A 21,920-nucleotide genomic window follows, 5' to 3' on the forward strand; every position below is an offset into this window, starting at 1 on the left:
CTCAAAAAACACCCGACTAGCTGAAACCACCGTCAATAATTTTCCCCACTCCCTATCTGTGCCTAAATCAAACCGTAGATACCATGAACAAAGTTTCTTTCTTAGAACTGCACGCCTGTGGAACTCTGTTCCGCTTGCCTGTTTCCCTCCCGACTTCAACCTGGATGTCTTCAAGTCCAACACAAACAAATTCCTGATGAACCGCCCCCCCCTAAGTAATGACGCCTTACCAATTCTCCAATACTATTGCTACACTATCCCTTTGATAACTGTACACACAATAACCCTTATCCCTGAGTGGCCATTGGGCCTTGATAAGTGGTGAACTCCATGTAAAAAAAAAAAAAACAATAACCAATGGATGAAAACTAAAATGACAAATTCGTTTGATTTGGCGATGGGTCCCCTGGATTCTGCATAGATATCAAATCTTGTGGGATTATTCATTCTATATCCTCAGAAGTATATTTGACACTAGGGATATCGGCCTATATATATATATATATATATATATATATATATATATATATATATATATATATATATATATATATATATATATATCACATTGTAAGAGGCAGTATTTAATTTAGTAGTCCAAGCCAGTACCTCTTGACAGAAAATGTTTTCTTTTCTTATTTGTTGAATGTTCGATTTTTTTTTCTTTTTCTTTTTTTTTTTTTTTGTACTGTGTCACTGACTTATTTCTTCGGTGGAGAACTACGAATTCCTTTCTTACATCATTACAATAATGATCCTATATTATTATTATGATATAATATAATAATATATTATATAATATAATAATATTGTGATATTCGAAATAAGGCTTCATCAGGGGACGCCACTGTCACATTTTTGTCCAGAGTTGCCAGATAAGGCGTTTTAAAGTTAAATTCTGTCAAGTCACCCCTTTTTTGAAGCGATTTGGCCTTCGCAAATTGTATTTGGACTTTTTCAAAGCGTAATGTACGAACTATCTGTTGAAACTCGACTGAACACATGAAAATAAATAACTGCAGCACAAAAGTAAAATAGAACAGATATATTGAGAGCAAGAGAGTATGTACAATATTTACATAGAGTTCATTGGTATAGCCATGGGGAGGAACGAGTAGAATATTATATAAAATAATGCTTAAAAATTCACAAAAATCGGAGGTTCTAGAATTTTATAAGTCCTTCCACACACATCCATTTATCTCTTTTGCCGAAACCTATATTAAACATAATGTAGTCTGCACTACGAGTATATAAACGTATACACATGTAACAGAGTTAGGACGAGCGCTTGTAAATGTTCAGACGTATGCGAATAGAATCACGGTGGAGAACAAGAAAAAGACTATAAAAAACAACGTGTGTCCAGATAGAAAAGTACATTGAAGAGCACGTTCAAGAACACGATCGAAAGCACAATCTGGATTCATTCGGAAAAGTACCCGGAAATAAAGACCGTTATCACGAAATAAAAAGAGTCGAGTTATTACTTGTGCTATGTTACCTACGACATACTCTGCAAAATCGTGTGGATTTCATGTGTAAACGTCTTGACATATTAAGGACTACGTTACATACGTTCAAATCTTAAAACAGATATAGATATTGAGATATTGCCATGGTTAAGTCTGCCTTTAAATTGTAACTTAGCAGGAACAAATAAAAATAAATCAGAAACAAATAAAAATCCCTAACCGATTAGGCCCTGTCGGTGGGGCATTAGAATACGCCGACTCCCCCCCCCCCCCGCAGAGGGTAAAAGCCCCTCAATGGGTGTCCTGGATATGACCTTAAACTATATCCAGTGGTGAGGCCCCAGCTTCTGGGCTTTGGGGAGTGTGGAGCCACCCTTTTATTACCATTGCTCCCAGGTCCACTCTGACGTGAGTGGTAGTACCTGTTAGGGTCATAACTATGGGTTAAATAGAAACCGACGTGAAAACAACAAATATATTCTATTAAAAAAAATTTTCTTCAAAATCTTTGGATTCGGTATTAAATAACCCGAAAAGGGTTGATATGCCGTAAAACAAAAACAACCAACCTAACCGATTATTACGAATTTTTTACTACAGTCGCTAGTTTTAAGTGGTCGTAATGTTGGATATATTTAATTAACATAGTTTTATGCAAAGAGAGCAAAAAGTAACCATACAGCTATTTCTTAAATATTACCAATAAACACAGATTAATATATCCAAAAATGATATTTTTTACTAGCCCCTGCGTAACGTCGGCACACACAACGCCGATTCAAAAACAAAATCGAGTAAACTCAACATCGTCTTACCATCAACGCTTACCCGGTGAACTCGGTGTATGGGAAATTGCCATATGCACAAAACAAAATCACTAAAAAAACAAAAATACCCTAACTAAGGGTAAGGGTAGTGAGTAAACGTAGGATAAAATGATGGTCAAAATTATTTCAACCTTGCTAGTATTCGAACCTGGAATCTTCTGATCCGTATTCAACGCGCTATCCATTGCGCCACAAGTCCTGCCCGTATGTCGAAAGCTGTTACCGCGACTGTATACAGACAGTGCTAAATTCCGTTGACATGGGCAGGTAACTTTTTTTGACAAAAACTAAACGGCCCTAAAACCCTTATTTCGGGCTTTTTGTGTGACTCAGCGTTGTTCGTTACGAACCATATATAGATAAGGACAATCTAGAGACTCACCTCTTTCGGGGAAAAAATAATTTTTCAATTCAGTGCATCCAATCGAAAGTTTTATTGTGTGTTCACACATATAAATAAATAAACATTTAGAATTTTATTAATAGTATAGATAAAATATCCCACTGGCGATCAATATGGTCACAATCTTTAATTGAAATATTCAAGTATTTCAGATTTCTATTTGATTCCATTTTTAATCATTAGTCACAACTTCAACGGAATTACCTGCATTTAGATTTGTTCTAAAGAAACCTTAAGCTTAGTTCTCACTAGATTGTGTAACAAATTAGAATAAATATTCTAGAAAGAATGTTTACCGTGCTTTACCTTGGTTTTAGAATCCCCAGAAAACGATTAATTTTGTAGAAAAACGTTTTTTCTTTTTTTTTTTTTTTTTTGTTGTTGTTTGTTTTGCCGCAGTACCCGCCCTGGGACGAGTAGCTTATCTATAAATATTAAAATTTTTTAGAAGTCTGCGACCATGGTAAACATTTAATAAAATTACTTACTTCGGTATTAAATGATCCCTCCCCCACTAAAAACCAAGCTCGATATGCCGTAAAACAGAAGGGCCATGTAAAAAGCATGTAGAGTTTTATTTATGCTTTCGTTTTAACGGCGTGGCCTGTCAGCACTTTTAAAACTCGCCCATGTCAGCTATTTAACTCCACGTGGAGATATATCTTTTACAGTGTGTGACTGCGGAGCAGAGGAAGTGTTTAAATTTTGATTGTGACGAAAAGCCAAGCACGATCACGAAACCTTACTAGACACCATTATACTTGCTCCATTTGAAGAAAAAGGTAGGTAACGAAAGTAAGGTGTACAAGGCACGTGTATATACTTTGTAGGTGCGTTGGATTTTTTGAGTGTATTGGCTCGTGAGTGAGGGCGAATGGGCCGTAAATGAGATAGAGGGGGAAAGTGAAAAACATATATATATATATATATATATATATATATATATATATATATATATATTAATATAAAGAGAGAGAGAGAGAAACAGAGAGAGAGAGAGAGAGGGTGTGGGGAGAGTGGAGGAAGGTATTAGTTAAATTTTAGAGAAAGAGAGAAAAAAAAAGAAGTGCGGAATATATTAAAAAAAAACAGAGAAGGAAAATAAAAATACATATGTAAATAGACGGATATATATATATATATATATATATATATATATATCTGCTTATTTACATATCTATTTATTTACTCTCTCTCTCTCTCCCTATATATATATATATATATATATATATATATATATATTTATATATATATATATATATACATATCTATAGGTGTGTGGGTATATATATATATATATATATATATATATATATATATATACACACCCACATATATACACATATATATACATATTAATATATATAGAGGGAGAGAGAGAAAAAGAGAGGGGGAAGGGAAAGCTGATACAGGTATAAGTTAAATTAAAGAGAAAGAGAGAAACAAAGAAGTGCGAAATAGATAAATAAAGAGAGAGAAGAAAATTAACAAATATGTAAATAGATGTATATATATATATATAATGCTCTATATATAAAATAATCTAATATATATATATATAATAATCTAATATATATATAAAATAATCTACTTATCAAGTGCTTCCTTTTCAGATAAAATATATTTTAACTCTTTTTCAAAGTGTTTTTAACATGTTTTCTTAACTGTTTACTCTTATTTATATATATATATATATATATATATATATATATATATATATTTGTGTGTGCGTGTGTGCGTGTGTGTATGCACAAACATATATAAAAATATATATGTATAAAGTTGGTTGAAAAGGATGTTTTCTGCCTTAAATTTGAATGCCAAAAAACAACATTATTTTGCACCAACCAAAATGAAGAGAGGCATGACTCCTGTTGCCGGGTCGAATCTCTCGACTCGTGTTAATTGCACTGATGATTCCCGAAAGAAATGAAACGCTAGTGTCTGTAGGTATTTAATGATTATTATAGTAAGTACATATATATATATATATACATACATATATATATATATATATATATATATATATATATATATATATATATATATATATATATATATATCTTATGTGCGAGTATTGAGAACGAGAAGGAAATAGAGGGATAAAAAAAGAGAGGCTACTAGGGGGATTTCAGATATAAATACATATGTCAATAAGAAAGATTAATAGATATGAAGAAAGACGGAAATAATAGATAGATAAAAAACGATAAACAGAGGAAATATATGTAGTATTTTTTCGAGAATACGCAGCGCGCAGCGCAGTATAAACACCCCAAACCTCATCACGTTAAAAACGCATTTCGGAAACAAATACCTCAAACCTTTCCATGTAAAGAATGGCTTTAGAGGTTGGGAGTGTTTAGTCCGAAAACCTCTCTTAGCAGGGAGAGGTTTAGGTATTTATACTACGCTGGGTAATTTCGAAAAAAAAGGAATATATATATATATACATATATATATATATATATATATATATATATATATATATATATATATATCCCTTTCTCCCCCTCTCTCTCTACCTCTCTCTCTCTCTCTCTCTATATATATATATATATATACATATATATATATATACATGTATATATGTAAGTGTGTATATATATATGCATTTATATATATATGTGTCTATATATATATGTATGTATATATATGTATATATATGCCTGTCCGTATATATATGTATATCCACGTGTATATATATGCATACATATGTATGTATATATATATATATATATGTATATGTATATATAAATGTATAGATATGTATATATGCATATGTATGTATATATGTATATATATGGATATATATATATGTATATATATGTATATATATGTATATATATGTATGTACATATATATGCATATATATCTATATATGTATATATATGTGTGAATATGTATGTACATATATGTATGTGTGCATATATATCTATATATGTATATGTATATATATGTATAAGCATATATATGTATATATATGTATATATACTTATATATATATGTGTATATATGTGTATATATATGCATGTATAAATAAATGTATGTATATGGCCGTCTAGTTATATGTATATATATATATATATATAAATGTGTGTGTGTCTGTGTGTGTGCGTGTGTGTATGTGTGGGGGGGAAATATTCATTATCCACTTATATTTCCTTTTTTATATATACGAATACTTATTTAAGAATTCAATATAATTACAGAGCATATAAGGATACATGACAAAATTCTATATTCAAAATGTCATGATGTTGACCATCTTACAATGTATTCCTTTAATTGACTTGACATTATATATATATATATATATATATATATATATATATATATATATATATATATATTACAACGAGTACTGTTTTCTTTTATTCTATTTTAATTGTGTTAATGAACGTACTAATAGATTAAAATATACTCTGCTCTTTAGACTCTTGTTCTAATCCCATAAGTATATATATATATATATATATATATATATATATATATATATATATATATATATATATGAGAATGTCATAGAGCACGCATCTGTTAGATATAGAAAGAGACAAAGAGAGAAAAAGAAAGTGTAATACTTTTTTTTTATATTTAATGGATGAATACTATGTGTAAACGTTTTGACATATGAAGGACTACGTTACATACGTTCAAATCTTAAAACAGATATAGATATTGAGATATTGCCATGGTTAAGTCTGCCTTTAAATTGTATTTATTCTAATTTATTTATTTAAAAAAACGCTTGTGTTAATATGATGATTGTAAATGTGTTGACGTGAAAAAAAAAGCAAGAAAGGCGATTATATTTCGAAATTGATAGACTGAACTACACTAAGTGACCAACAAATTGATATTCACATGCCGTATGCACATACTTTGTCGGCAAATGTGTGCGTATGTTAATCTCTTGATGAAAATAAAAACAAAGCCCTATACAATGATCAATCGTAACATTTCGTAAACTAGAATATTTCGAAATATTCAAATCTAATATATCAGACACTTACGGTACAATAATAATGTGCGGTTCACGTTCACACCGGGCATCAATAAATGACAAAGAGAACGGTTTATTTAATCTAAGAAATTTTAATTCGAGTAGTAATGTTGTAATGTTGAGTGTATAGTACTTAAAGACTGTTAGAAATGCCTAAGGGTAATCTTTATAGATAGATAACGTACGCGTTTTATAACAGTTGTTTTTAATAATTTAGTTTCTGTATAAATATAAGAGATATACTCGGCAATAAACTAAATTTACAAGCACACACACAAATATATATTTTCATGTATGTATATATGTATACGTATGCGCATATATATATATATATATATATATATACGTATGTATATATATATATATATATATATATATATATATCCATATATATACATATCTATATAAATGGATCCTCATATATATATATATATATATATATATATATATATATATATATATATATATATATATTAGTGTTAGGATTATTAATTGAAATCGGAATCGGGAAAATCGGAGCTTTTGGGGGTATCGGAATTGAAAATTTTTTAGCCTATTTTCCGATGTCAAAACCGATTTCTTAAATTATTACTTTTTTTTTTTTGATTTTTTGTTTAAGAAAGATGTTCCCCTGCTTGTAGTAATAATAGTGTAATAAATATTTATTTATTTAAAGTTCCATCTCTAGATCACCCCACCATAAATGTGTTTTTACGTTTGAGAAAATATAAGCATATTTAAGTTTTTTTTACGGTAATCGAGAACAAATAAAACATTTATAGATAGATATTTAGAATTTTATAAAGAATCGACATCAGAATCGGTAATTGTATCGGAATCATGAACTACCAAACATTGCCCGTACGTAACAGCATCAAAATAGTATTAAACATGCTGACACAATTCTGGAGATAAATCTTAAATATATTTTAGATATAATTTTAAAAACAATTTTACCAAAAAAATATATAATTTTCACTTATTTTATACTTTATTTAAGCTTATTAGTATTTCAAAGCGAACAGAATATATCTTCACAGATACACCCCCACACCCCCACACACATGTATGTATATATATACATATGTATAAACACACACATATATATATACATATATATATATATATATATATACATATGTATACACATATATATATACATACATATATATATATATATATATATATATATATAAATCTTGTTTCGTGTGAAGTAATATCAGATTTTGTTTGTTTATCTTGTTGAAACTGATTTATAATTTACAATCATTAATCTTTATCCTCAATATATGTATATATATATATATATATATATATATATATATATATATATATATATATATATATATATATATATATTAAATGGGTTAAGAAATTCCAACGAAAGAAAGATGTATATTTAAATAGGGGAGTAGCCAAAAATTTTTTGAAAATAATTTCTGACGAGGACGCTTCACAGAACGCCTGAAACGCGCGTAAAAACAATTTCAATAACTTAAAAACATTATTACAATGATCCAAACATAATTCTCAATGAAAAACCAAGACACGGAATAATAAAATAATGTTAAAAAATACACATTGTTGGTGACTACTCCCTTATTTAAATATATATATATATATATATATAAATATATATACATATATATATGCATACATATACATACACATATATATGTATATATATGTATATATATGTATGTATGTATATATATATATATATACATACATTTTTATTTATTTATTATTTTTACATACATATATACATACATTTATATATAATTAGTGAGGAACACTTGTTCCATTGTTATACGAATCCTTAGCGTGGATATGCCACCAGAGATTCGAAAGCGAAATCTCAGCGTCTTATGCAAGAATTTCTATCATTGTACTGATCCCTTTTAGTACTAATGTGTTGCTATTTTTTTCCTTTTATTTTTGTAGATGTCATTTATTTGTGTATTCTGCCGCGATAATATATATATATATATATATATATATAGAGAGAGAGAGAGAGAGAGAGATATATATATAGATAGATAGATAGATAGATATACATATATATATATATATGTGTGTGTTTGTATGTGTATTTGTGTTCATATATATATATATATATATATATATATATATATATATATATAAGTGTGTGTGTGTACATGGGGCCCTATGTGTGTTTGTATGTGCATTTGTGTTCATATATATATATATATATATATATATATATATATATATATGCACACACACACACACACACACACACACACACACACACACACATATATATATATATATATATATATATATATATATATATATATATGCATAAATAGTGCGCAACACGAAGGGAGATAATTGCGTATATAACATCAGTTGATTTAAAGTATCCTATGAAAAAATGGGATTTGTAGTTGTTTTATGTAAAGTAATAATAACATTTTATTTAGATGAAATGTGCCGTGTTATTGCTTCCACACAAAAACAGTCAATGCACAAGGTCGGCTGTTTATACTGAAATAATTCAATTCTTCCAAAAATAAAACTTTGGATTTATAGGAATAATATTGACTCAGTCTAGAAGGATTTCTATTTCACTGACCAATAATCGAAACGTTAAAGCATTGTATCAGTATAGATACTACATCTTGCTTTAAACTAAAAGGTCATGTAGTAATTAATTGTTTAAAAGGAAACACAGTTTATTATAATATAACACGTAATTAAAATATTTGATCGTTTATCTATAACAAAAATTTCATTTTTCTCTCCGTCAATTTTTAGCGACATTGAGAAAGGACGGAATGAACGGACGAAAATGTTGTCATTTTCGAAAAGAAATCAAGAAATCTATAGAGAAAAGATATTGCATAGATACGGGGAAAATGGTCGAACAAACACCGATATGATGTTCAAAAGAAGCTAACCACAATTATTGTATTTTATTTACGTTTCCAGTTTCCATATGCTTGAAAGATTAAAATAAAACGAATGTTATCTTTAAACAGATAAACGCGCATAGTTACCTATTAAAACAATACAATGTTGAAAAAACTACAAAAAATCATTCGAATTTCAGATCCGAATTAAGTCCTGGAAATGTAAGTATTAGTTTCACTGGAAGTATTTCAACGGTAATTAGTAAATTATAATCTTAAAGAATATGTACATATGTTTTTATTTATTAAAAAAAAACGCATAATGATCCTGAAATCGAGTTAAGTTAAAAAAAAAAAAACAAGTTTTCAATCAAATGTAAATACAAATACCGGCTAGTTTTCACAAAAGTACGGACCACGCTTATTGTAATAATTTCTTTGAATAAATTTAACTTTGTTTTAATAAGAAATAAGGTTTTTTTTTTATTAAATTAGAACATGTATTAATGTACACAAGTAAAAATTTTTTTTATAAAAAATGTGTATATTTAATTTAGTGTAAGCATTTGAATTCTACAATTAGTGATGACGTCTGCTTTTTTCTCTTAGAATTAAAAATTAAAAATAGATATAAAACTATGAAGATGTTATAAACTTTATATTCTTTGCATATTAACGAGAATTTTAGCAATTACATTACTCGATTTATTCTTTAATTTTAGTATTCATAAAAAGAAGAGCTTAATATTTTTTATGATGATTAAATAGGGATCGAATCTCAAGGAAATTAATTATTTACTTATGAAATTTAAAAACTTAGATTTTATTTATTTTTTTTTGGGGGGGAGTCATTCTCTCCGCCCATACGTCTTCAAATTAAATGTTAGTAGAAATTTTAGCAATTTTTTTCTTCTTAGAAACTTAGGATATCCATAGATTTTTTTTATTAAAAGTATTATAGATTTTTTTAATTAAAATTATCATAGATTTTTTTTATTCAAATTATTATAGATTTTTTTAATTAAAAGTATCATAGATTTTTTTAATTATTTTCCAGAATTTGTTTAAATATTCATGCGTACGATGTAAATATTAAAATATTAGAATTACTTTTTCCTAGAATTTGGTTTCATTAAAATATCACATGAAATATTTTATTGCTAAAAATATTGAAAAAGCAATACCAATTCAACGATAACGTCGTTAGTTTTAGAAACAAATTTTTATTCGAGTTATGTGGATTTTATTAACACAGATTTTTGTTTTCGTAAAATACAATGAGTATTTTAAGAATTTTTCAAGCGTACACGTTTACGATGCGTTAATTCATAAAAGCAAAAAAAAATTAATGCGTATTTTTTTTAATTTTAGTACTTAACAAAATAACTTTAATAATAGTGTTTTTCTTTTCTTAATACAAATACATAAAATTTTCAGAAGGATTTTGAATACTAATAATGATTTAATTAAAGGTTGTGATCGTTAATTAATAAATAATGAAAATGTTATTAAAAGTGTATTATTTTATAATTTAAAATGAAGTTTTAAATGAAAAGAGAAATCAAAATGTTTGAACATTTTGGAGATCGGTAATTTATTTAGCACGTACCGTGAATAAACATCTTTATATCTTTTTTCAAAATAATTGTTTAGAAATGCCTAAAATATACACATAAATATACATGTGTATAAATATATATATATATATATATATATATAATCATACATATATATATACATATATATATATATATATATATATATATATTCATATGGATATGTGTGTGTGTAGGTAGAGGGACTGCGAGTGAGAGAGAAGGCTACAAAAAACATGTTTCGTGATGCTAATTTGAGACGATTTTTTAGGTTCTTTTATGTACTTTGAAATAATGGAGTGAATGCAACAGTGCTAAAGATGTATTTTCTTATGCGATAGTGTTTTTCACCACTCAAACAATTAGTATTAATATATATATATATATATATATATATATATATATATATATATATATATATATATATATATATATACATATGTACATACATATGTATGTGCCTATACATGTATATGTATACATATGTATATATGTACAGATGTATATAAATGCATATATGTATATATACATATGTATATATATACACATGTATATATATAATCATGTATGTATATATATATATGTGTGTATATATGTACATATGTATCTATATATATGTATGCATATAAACACACGTATATATGTACATATGTGTATATATAAATATGTACGTAGATATCCACATGTATATTAATATATTTGTGTATATATATATATATATGTCCGCGTATATATTTATGTATGTGTATATATACACGTATATATATATATTGATAAATACACGTGTATTTATCAATATATAAATATATACATGTATATATACACATACATAAATATATATACGTGGACATATATATACTAGTCACAATAGTATTGATATAGTACCTAGAAATCACCGTAATATACCCATAAACATACATCACACATTCATTGCATATATATATATATATATATATATATATATATATATATAATCTCTCCGTCACACACACATTACAACAGTATAATATCGTATTATTATTTAATACAAATCATTTCGAAAATTGTATTATTTTCGTTGTTCTTGTTGAATGCTTTCGCTGCAGCAGCAGAGCTATTTTTGTTTCTTTATTTCTCTCAGAAGTATAGTTTTTTTTTACAAGGTAGTCACCAGTTATCAAGGACGCAAATAATTCTTTTGAAATTCATTGCGCCATAGGAATTGAATCAAGCAGGTTATATGTTCGTTTATATATATATATATATATATATATATATATATATATATATATATATATATATGACGAAACTTTCAAATATATACTTATAAGGAAACAACAAAAATTGTATTATCCGATAAGGAATATTTAATTTTAGATTAGGAAATCCTAAATCCGTGGAGTTTCAAAGACTGCCTCTTCTCATCGGAGAAAATATAAGAGCGGAATAAAATGATGATGAAATGGCACTTCAAGTATAAAATGTACCTGCAAAATCTGAATACTAACATATTAGCATAAAACAAAAAGTTTCTGAAATTGAATAGCAAATATGAATAGTGATGGGGACAAAAAATTTCCGGAATATCAAATAGGAAAAGAAAGTTAATGGTGATCCGTAGGTTGAAATTAATATTTCGTAATATCCAGATGCAAAGCTAAGACAGGTAAATCCGATGAGGTATATTTTATTTTCTTATATTTAAGCTCTGCTCCATTGTTTTGATAATTGATTTTTTTCATCTGATTTAGATGGTTTGTATAAGAAAAAAAACCATTCGATCTTTTTTTAAGTTAATTATTATACTAAAATTATTATAATTCGTTTATATATATATATATATATATATATATATATATATATATATATATATATATATATATATATATAATGATAATAACTTTTCAAGACCTTTGTGTACAATATAACAAAAAACACATGTAAATTGAAGGTTGCGACAATTTAATGTCGATTAAATCTCCCGGTTAGACTGGACTTTTATTTTAAATACTATATATATATATATATATATATATATATATATATATATATGTGTGTGTGTGTGTGTGTGTGTGTGTGTGTGTGTGTGTGTATACATATATAAATATATATATATATATATAGAGAGAGAGAGATTTAAAGATAGATGTTATTTCTTTGTTTTTGTTTGCGATACTTTTTGAATGAATTCAATTATTTATATGTAAGTGCATTTTTACCTAAATGCGAGTTGGTAATAATTTCCCCTTTTACCAATTTGGTAGCCCCAAAATGACAGTGGCATGTATATTTTTTTTTAAAATACGTGCCTGTGTCTGTGGGTGTACACATCTATAACATCTATATGTACATTTATGTGTGCATATATGCACATTTATGTTTACATACAAATACATACATTTATATAGATATATATATGTATATAATCTTGAATCCTAAGACACAATAGCTACTTTCTGTGAGAACCGCAGCGTATGTAATTGTGCTGAACGTGTTGCGCAATCTCTAGCCATATCTTTCCTAAGTCGACACTACTTGATTCAAATAGCCAGGGAAATCTAGTACGACTGGAGGCAATGCTGGAATAAGTGGATAGTACGTACAGACACTTCTAATTCAAAATGGTTACCCATTCTAATATTAATAAGGTTCAATGTGGTAAACTTCGATGATGCAACGGGAACGTTTGCTTTAATGGTGTTTATATATATATATATATATATATATATATATATATATATATATATACAAATAATTATATAGACACTTATATATATATATACAAATAATTATATACACACGTATATATATATAAATATATATATTTGTCATTATTATTTAAATGATACCGATATGCACTATGAATATCATATAGTTTATATAATATATATATATATATATATATAGAGAGAGAGAGAGAGAGAGAGAGAGAGACAGACAGACAGACAGACAGACAGATTCCAAGAGTATTAGTTGTTTAATAAGACCTTACTGTTTATTTGTTTGTTAATAATGCCATAATGTTATAGAATTTGTTTTGACGTAATCTTCTCTTGCACACACGCACTCACAAACGCACTCTCTCCCTCTCTTTCTCTCTCTCTCTCTCACACACACACACGACTCACACATGATGATGATTGCAACGTCTTGTCAGACGAGTGCTACTCCCTCAGACCCTTAAAGTCTATAAGCCGAAAAACGACTTCCATCGCCACAGGACCATTTTAATAGACAAATGCCTGAGGGAGTATCTATACACAGATGATGTTACAGAGTCTTAGCTTTGTACGACAGCTAAGTCTCTTTCTCGGTTCAAAATATTGAGATCCGGCAACAAGCAAGAGCAAGATAGCCAGCTACAAGTGAAACTGCAGATTAGCTTAATGCGGGGAATGGTCTCCTGCTTTATGGGGTTTTTTTTAATCAAAGATTTGCTTCTCCTAGAAAGGTTGCCTTCACTCCTGCTTATGGGAGCCCTCTCAACCCCAACACACACATACGTACACACTAACACACACGGTGCTAGTTGGCCGTTGACCCCGAAAAAGGGTTTATTCGCCTTTTGACTAGCCACTCTCCTCACCAAACAAGTCTTGTGGGGAACCAGTTTAATCGCCGGTGATCCGACCATGAGGCACATGGTACATGGTACCAGTAGCATATGACATGACCTGATCATACACCCTCACATACGCACAGGCGTACACAAAAGCACACACACGCACACACACACACACACACACACACACACACACACACACACACACACACACACACACACGGACATATTGTTTTTAATATCTAGCCTGTTAATTATATTTTATAAATGCCAATCGCTAAATTAGAAAGGTGAGGCATTCTATTCTGGAAATTAGTGTAGAATTGCCGTTTCATTTTTAACTGAGATAACCTGCGTTTTTATCAATAGTTAAATCATGTTTTTGCTTATTCTCTTTTGTAAGGAAATTGTTTATCGATTCCTCCTGTTAAGAAAAATGTTGTATATTTTTTACGTATATGTTAAGAAAAATGTGGTATATTTTTTACGTATATGCACCATTTTTTTTTTCATTTTCACCAGGATTTGAGTCCCCTAGGGACATTTGGGGCTGAATGGGGGGGGGGCAAATGCTGAACTTAGTCATTTTTTATGCCTCGTTCATTGTGCACTCACGGGGGGGGGATGCATGCTTCACTTGTTTAAATTATATTTCACTTTTTATTTCTACTAATCCTTAATTTACGAAGCTCAATATAATCGCGGTTCATATAACGATTAAATAACAAGAGTCTATATTCCCAATTTCATGATGTTGACCATCTTACAATTTATTCATTATGGAAGTACGTTGACATTCACAATTCTTGACAGCAACTGTTTCGTAGCACAGAATCATTCATTTAACTATTATATCAATCAGTGAACTTTCCTACCCTTAACTCCTAAGTTATATATATATATATATATATATATATATATATATATATATATATATATACATATATATATATATATATATATATATATATATATATATATATATTCCACGTATATTATTAATCGCAACAAGATGTTTTAAATTTCATGGTATCAAGACGATAGATCTTACTTTTCTATTCGCGTGTGTTAATTGAATATGACCTTTATATTATTTACATACATCAAACTGAATTGTTTATGTTCCTTTAAAAAATCGCTTTAATTTAGTGTAAATTTATTATACAAGAATCCAAAATTAGATAAAAATTCCATGAGCAAAGTTTCTTTTATGGAACTACCTGACTGAGGAACAAAATACCGCAGGGCTGCTTCCCAGCTAATTACATTCCACATTATCGTTTTTACGTTTTTTTAGCCATTTTCTTAAATAATCAGATTCTGCTTAACTTCAACTATCATTACACATCATTACGGTGTTGTCTCATTTAAACCATTACCCTCGAGTTGCTTTTAGGTAATTCGCAGTAAAAATAAAGAAATGTTTGATCGTTGCTTCCGTAGTTGAGTATGCGTTCATACGTCATTATACACACACACACACATATATATATATATATATATATATATATATATATATATATATATATATATATATATATATATATATGTTTAAATAATCGATTGCTTACTGAAATCAAATATAGAATTGCGTAAAGGGCTTAAATAATCTTTTAAAAAATCCTTTTTTTAAACTTATGTTCCAATTACGAAATTATATCGCCCAGAATGAATTCATTTTGAAAAGAAACTTCAGCCATTCTAATATTTTATCAAACGTTAAAAAAAAAACATTATTTCGTGAAACTTCGAAATTTGACAACTATTTGGAAGCACTTAAACTGTCAAATAAATGTCATTTAAACTAGTTGCATAATTCATAGCAAATCTTTATGTATTAAAACTTTTTGAAACCTATTAATAGTTAATATTTATGAACCTAGCAAAATATACTTAACAAGCTTATAGGGTTTTCATTAATAATTTTATAACTAAACTTTACCTTCACAATTGAATGCTCAATAGCATCAAAGTTCTGGATTTTTTAGATAAGGAATGATCATTCATATTATTTTGATTAATCAGACTGCTGTTCTCATCTCGAGTGTTATTTGCACAATGTTTACGTTGATGTAACCTCTGATCTTCTTCACGTCTTTATTGCCGAACTCTGGAATCGTTCTGCTGATCTCAGGAAATTTGCCTAATTTGATAGGAGTCCTGATAAATTCGCACTTGTATTTCGAGTGTCGCTCGCACTGAGGAATGAATATCTAACCATTCAAAAGAGGCAATTAGAAATGAATTTCACCAATACTTTATCCACTACCTCTCAGACGTTACTGATATATTTGTTAAATATTTATTAACATTCTATCATCTAATGAAATTGCAACTAAGATATAAAAAGCATTAGAATAAGTTGTTGCTTATATATTCGTTTATCTGATAATTTTATTACGATATTAATCATTAATTTCTAATCCTTAAATTTCACATTACACTCACACGCACACAGACACACACACATATATATATATATATTAATATATATATATATATTAATATATATATATATATATATCTGTAGAAATATATTTTTATTATTATATATCAACTTTATATAAGAAGCTCAATGTGAATACAGAGCAATATATAGAAGAAATGACAAAAACTTATATTCCAAAATACATCATGTTGACAATTTTATATTTTATTCCTTTACATCAATTGATCCTTACATACATATATATATATATATATGTGTATGTGTGTGTGTGTTTATATACACGTGTGTATATATAAAATGTATATAGATATATATTTACCTCTCTTTATAACCATACTTAGTTTTATATATATTGCTACTCTAAAATGCTAAAATTTACCAACCATAAAATAATGCGCCAAAGGTCCCTATCAAGAACACATAATCACAGATCTATAATACGATGTCAATTCATTTACTAGATTACCTTATATATATATATATATATATATATATATATATATATATATATATATATAGTCATCCACATACAGTACTGTTTCGCTGTTTCACAGCTCATCAGTGCGGCTAGACAGGCAACTACCTCAAGCTAGGATTGAAACCCGACCGTTTGTACGGCAGTCAAGGCTCCTAACCATTACGCTATTGGCGGCTGCTTGAACGAGTAGTGAGTTTAACGATCAACCTATTAAAGAATAAATCTTAACAAAGCAAAACGTATCAAGAATAGTTCAACAAAGTAAAAAAATAATATTAAATAAACGATAAGGGATAAAAGTTATATGCAACTTTATCACCAGAACAATAAGTAAAAGTAAATGGGAAAATAAAGAACAAAACCTCTTTAGGTCATAGTGGTTCATGATCCTTTTGTACTATTACCTACTAATATACTCGATAAAACCTTACAAGATGTACATAATTTTAATTGCTATTTCCCATATCCCAATTCTTTCATTATTCATTTCATATCTAAATGTCATTAAACCATTTTTTTCTATATTTGCATTTTGTATAATTCTGGCCTCCCTTCTCTTCTGAGGAGAAGCATTTATTTCGAAATGCAATGACCTAAAGATGTTTTTCTTCATTTTCCCATAAACCTTTCTTTATTGCTTGGAGAATATAATGTTATATAAAATATTTATTACTCATTTTTATATAATATTATATATATGTACATATATATATATATATATATACATATACATAGATATATATATACATAGATATATATATACATATATATATATATATTCATAGATATATGCATATGAATGTATGCATAATATATATATATTATGCATACATTCATATGCATATATCTATGTATATATATATGTATATATATATATCTATGTATATATATATCTATGTATGTATATATATATATGTATATATATATATGTATATATATATATAATATTATATGAAAATGAGTAATAAATATATTAGCAGTTCAGCCCGGCTTTGCTCGGGCACTATGTACTGTTCATAACTTTATGTGCATATATATATATATATATATATATATATATATATATATATATAAAGTTTTGCTCATGTCCAGGTAACCTATATCTAAAATTGTAAGTGTTTAGACCCCAAATCGGCGGAGGAGTCTACAAAGGTCTATTCTTTGAACAGCCAAATTTTCACCCAAAAACTGATTAAAAAACTTGCTGCATGCCTGAATACCCTTTATGTAAACTTTGAAATGATTGGACCTAAAATTGGCTGAATAGTTTGCTAGAGACCGCAAAGGTCAAATCTTTTGAACTTTTTACCCATTGACAGCCAAATGCTCGGTCCAAAACTGATGTTTGCCATGTCTGAATAAAGTTTATGTAAAATTTCAAATGTTTAGACAAATAGGCTAAGTAATTTAGTGAGACCGCAGAGGTCAATTTTTTTTTATTTGACCTTTATTTTGTTTTCTTAAAACTTAGTGTTTGATACTCAAATCAAATGAAAATGTTTGATCCATGTGTAAGTAATCTACATCTAAAATTTCAAGTGTTTAGAATAAAAATGGCGGAGGAACTTTGTAGAGTTTTCAAAGGTCAAATCGTTGAACTTTAACGCCTTGACAGCCAAATACACCTTATGTCAAATATCGAGTCTGTAGACTGAAAATTGACGGAGTAATTTTGTAGGGAAATGTACACAAACGGACACACAGGCATACAATTTCACGTTTTTTGCAATGTTAATATGTGAGTTGTTTTCATAGTATGTGCAAACGCCGGAAAATTGATTTTTTATTCTCTCATGAGCTTTCTAAGTTCTGTTAATTTAAAATAATGAACTATCAGATGATTATATGCTAAAATTAGGCCAGAACTATTGTACGCAAGTTCCTTGTAAAGCAGGAATTATAACACAAATTTATAGCTCTAGTATAGCACTATTGAGCTTTCTAAATAAAAACATTTTTACTACTAGGGATAGTATTTGGTTAGTGTAGAAATAATGTCATTTTTTATATATATTTGAACATAAAAAACGACATTATTTTTGCACCAACATAATACTATCCCTAGTAGTAAAATTGCGCACACACACTATATATATATATATATATATATATATATATATATATATATATATATATACATTTCGTTGTTATTATACATTATGTATATATGTAATTATGCGTTTAAAATCCGAACAGAAAAATCAAAGCCAACTACTAAATATTATCGTAAACAAAAATAGAAATTAATTATTTATTAAAAAATAAGGATAAAAATTAATTCCTTATTTCCGAAATATAAATGGGGGTGTATATATATATATATATATATATATATATATATATATATATATATATATATAAACGTGTGTGTGTGCGTGTGTGATTTGTGAACGTAAAAATATATGGCTACCATAACTTTCACTTTCTTACGAAGTTTCAAGTTTGATAAAAATATTTAATACAGAGAATAATTTGTCTGCAACTAAGTTGGAGTTGTGTTAATCATTGCAGATTTATAAGAAACCTGTAGTGAATACTGTATATATATATATATATATATATATATATATATATATATATATATATATACGCACAGACATATATAGATACATGTGCATATATACACACAGACACAGACATATATATCTATATATATATATATATTATGTAGAAAAAAAATGATGTATATATATATTGAACATCGATAATCGATTAAAGTCAGATTATAGACAGGAGTTTAATTAACAATTATATATACTACCTAACATCATTTGAGAAATTCATCGGCGCACAAGCAGAAATGCCCAGCCTATACAATCAAGTGTAGGTTCTTTTAAAAGACAGGGCTGTTCTAAATGAATATTCTTGTAATGCTTCTTGAACCATGATACTTGACTTTTGTATTAGTTCAAATGACATTGTAAAAATAATTTAATAAAGTAAACAATTAGTTTATTAATAACACAGGTGTTATTTAAATAAATGTTTCTGTTTATAACACAAAATAACAATGATACTTGACTTTTACATTTTGAACTTACAGTGAACATATTATTTACAGATAATCTTACAAAATCAACAATAGTTTCTCCTCAGTGAAATTTCGACTACAATATAGCTATATATAAAAATATATATATATATATGTGTGTCTGTATATATATATATATATATATATATATATATATATATATATATATATATATATATATATATTAGTAGAACAAATCGCTGTCCGGAGTCCAGTGACTTTTATCATAACTTTTATTTTACTGAACTAAAATTGAAAATCTTTTTTTTCACAAAGTAGCTCAGAAGGTGATCTATAAACTGCTATAAGTGTTTGAAATTTGCTCGGAAAATGAGTGAGCGTTAAAACTTTAAACAGTTCTAAATGACTAAAAATGCTATTAAACCATATATTCAAACACTACTGAGTTTGAATGATATATATGCATATTTATGTATAAATGTGTATGTATGCATATGTATGTATATATATGTATATATATATATATGTATATATGTACATATATATGTATATATATGTACATATATATACGTATATATATGTATATATATACATGTATTTATTTATATATATGTATACATATGCATTTATATATACGTGTATATATGCATATATACGTATAGATATATGTATAATTATATATATGTGTATATGTGCATAATGTATATATGTGTATATATGTATACATATGAATATATATATGTATATATATATATATATATATATACATATATATAAGTTTCGTGGTTATATTAAAAATTCTGAAAAAAACAACATATAGAGACATATATTCGATTTAAGAATTTATTGTTTGACAAAAGGAATATATAGAAGGGGTTATTTTAATTTTCTTAATCTATGGATTTTCAACAATGGATCATATCATCAGAGGAAATGAAATGCATTTAAGGAGCAATACACTTTCGCTATATGGGAATATCACTTTCTCCTATGGGCCGATTTTCTTCCCACCTGGATTTATAAGCCTGAACGACATTGGACTCCTTCCGATAATGAATTATCCATGTTGTATCAACTTCTCTTTTCATATAAGTTTCTCCATATAATTATCCACAACCACTCAAAAAACTATTTTCAATAATTGTGCTGAAAAACAAAATAGCGTCCATTCGCAGCTGAATATTTTGCTAACTGCATTTCATTTCCTCTGGTGATATGTGCCATTGTTGAAAATCCATGGATTAAGGAAATTAAAATAACCCCTTCTATATATTCCTT

The 21,920-nt window shown here is 27.6% G+C and overlaps 1 long non-coding RNA gene across 1 annotated transcript in view; it reads left to right on the forward strand.

The window, feature by feature from the left end:
* Window positions 1-3,327: 3,327 nt before the first annotated feature.
* Window positions 3,328-21,920, forward strand: part of LOC145288244 (uncharacterized) — a 107,221-nt gene continuing 88,628 nt past the window's right edge. Inside the window, exon 1 of the long non-coding RNA XR_013869275.1 lies at window positions 3,328-3,487. This is a non-coding gene — a long non-coding RNA (uncharacterized LOC145288244). The remainder of the gene's footprint in view (window positions 3,488-21,920) is intronic.

The sequence above is a fragment of the Euprymna scolopes genome, chromosome 11 (assembly GCF_053919585.1).
Source record: "Euprymna scolopes isolate OS-2025 chromosome 11, ASM5391958v1, whole genome shotgun sequence".
Lineage (NCBI taxonomy): Eukaryota > Metazoa > Mollusca > Cephalopoda > Sepiida > Sepiolidae > Euprymna > Euprymna scolopes.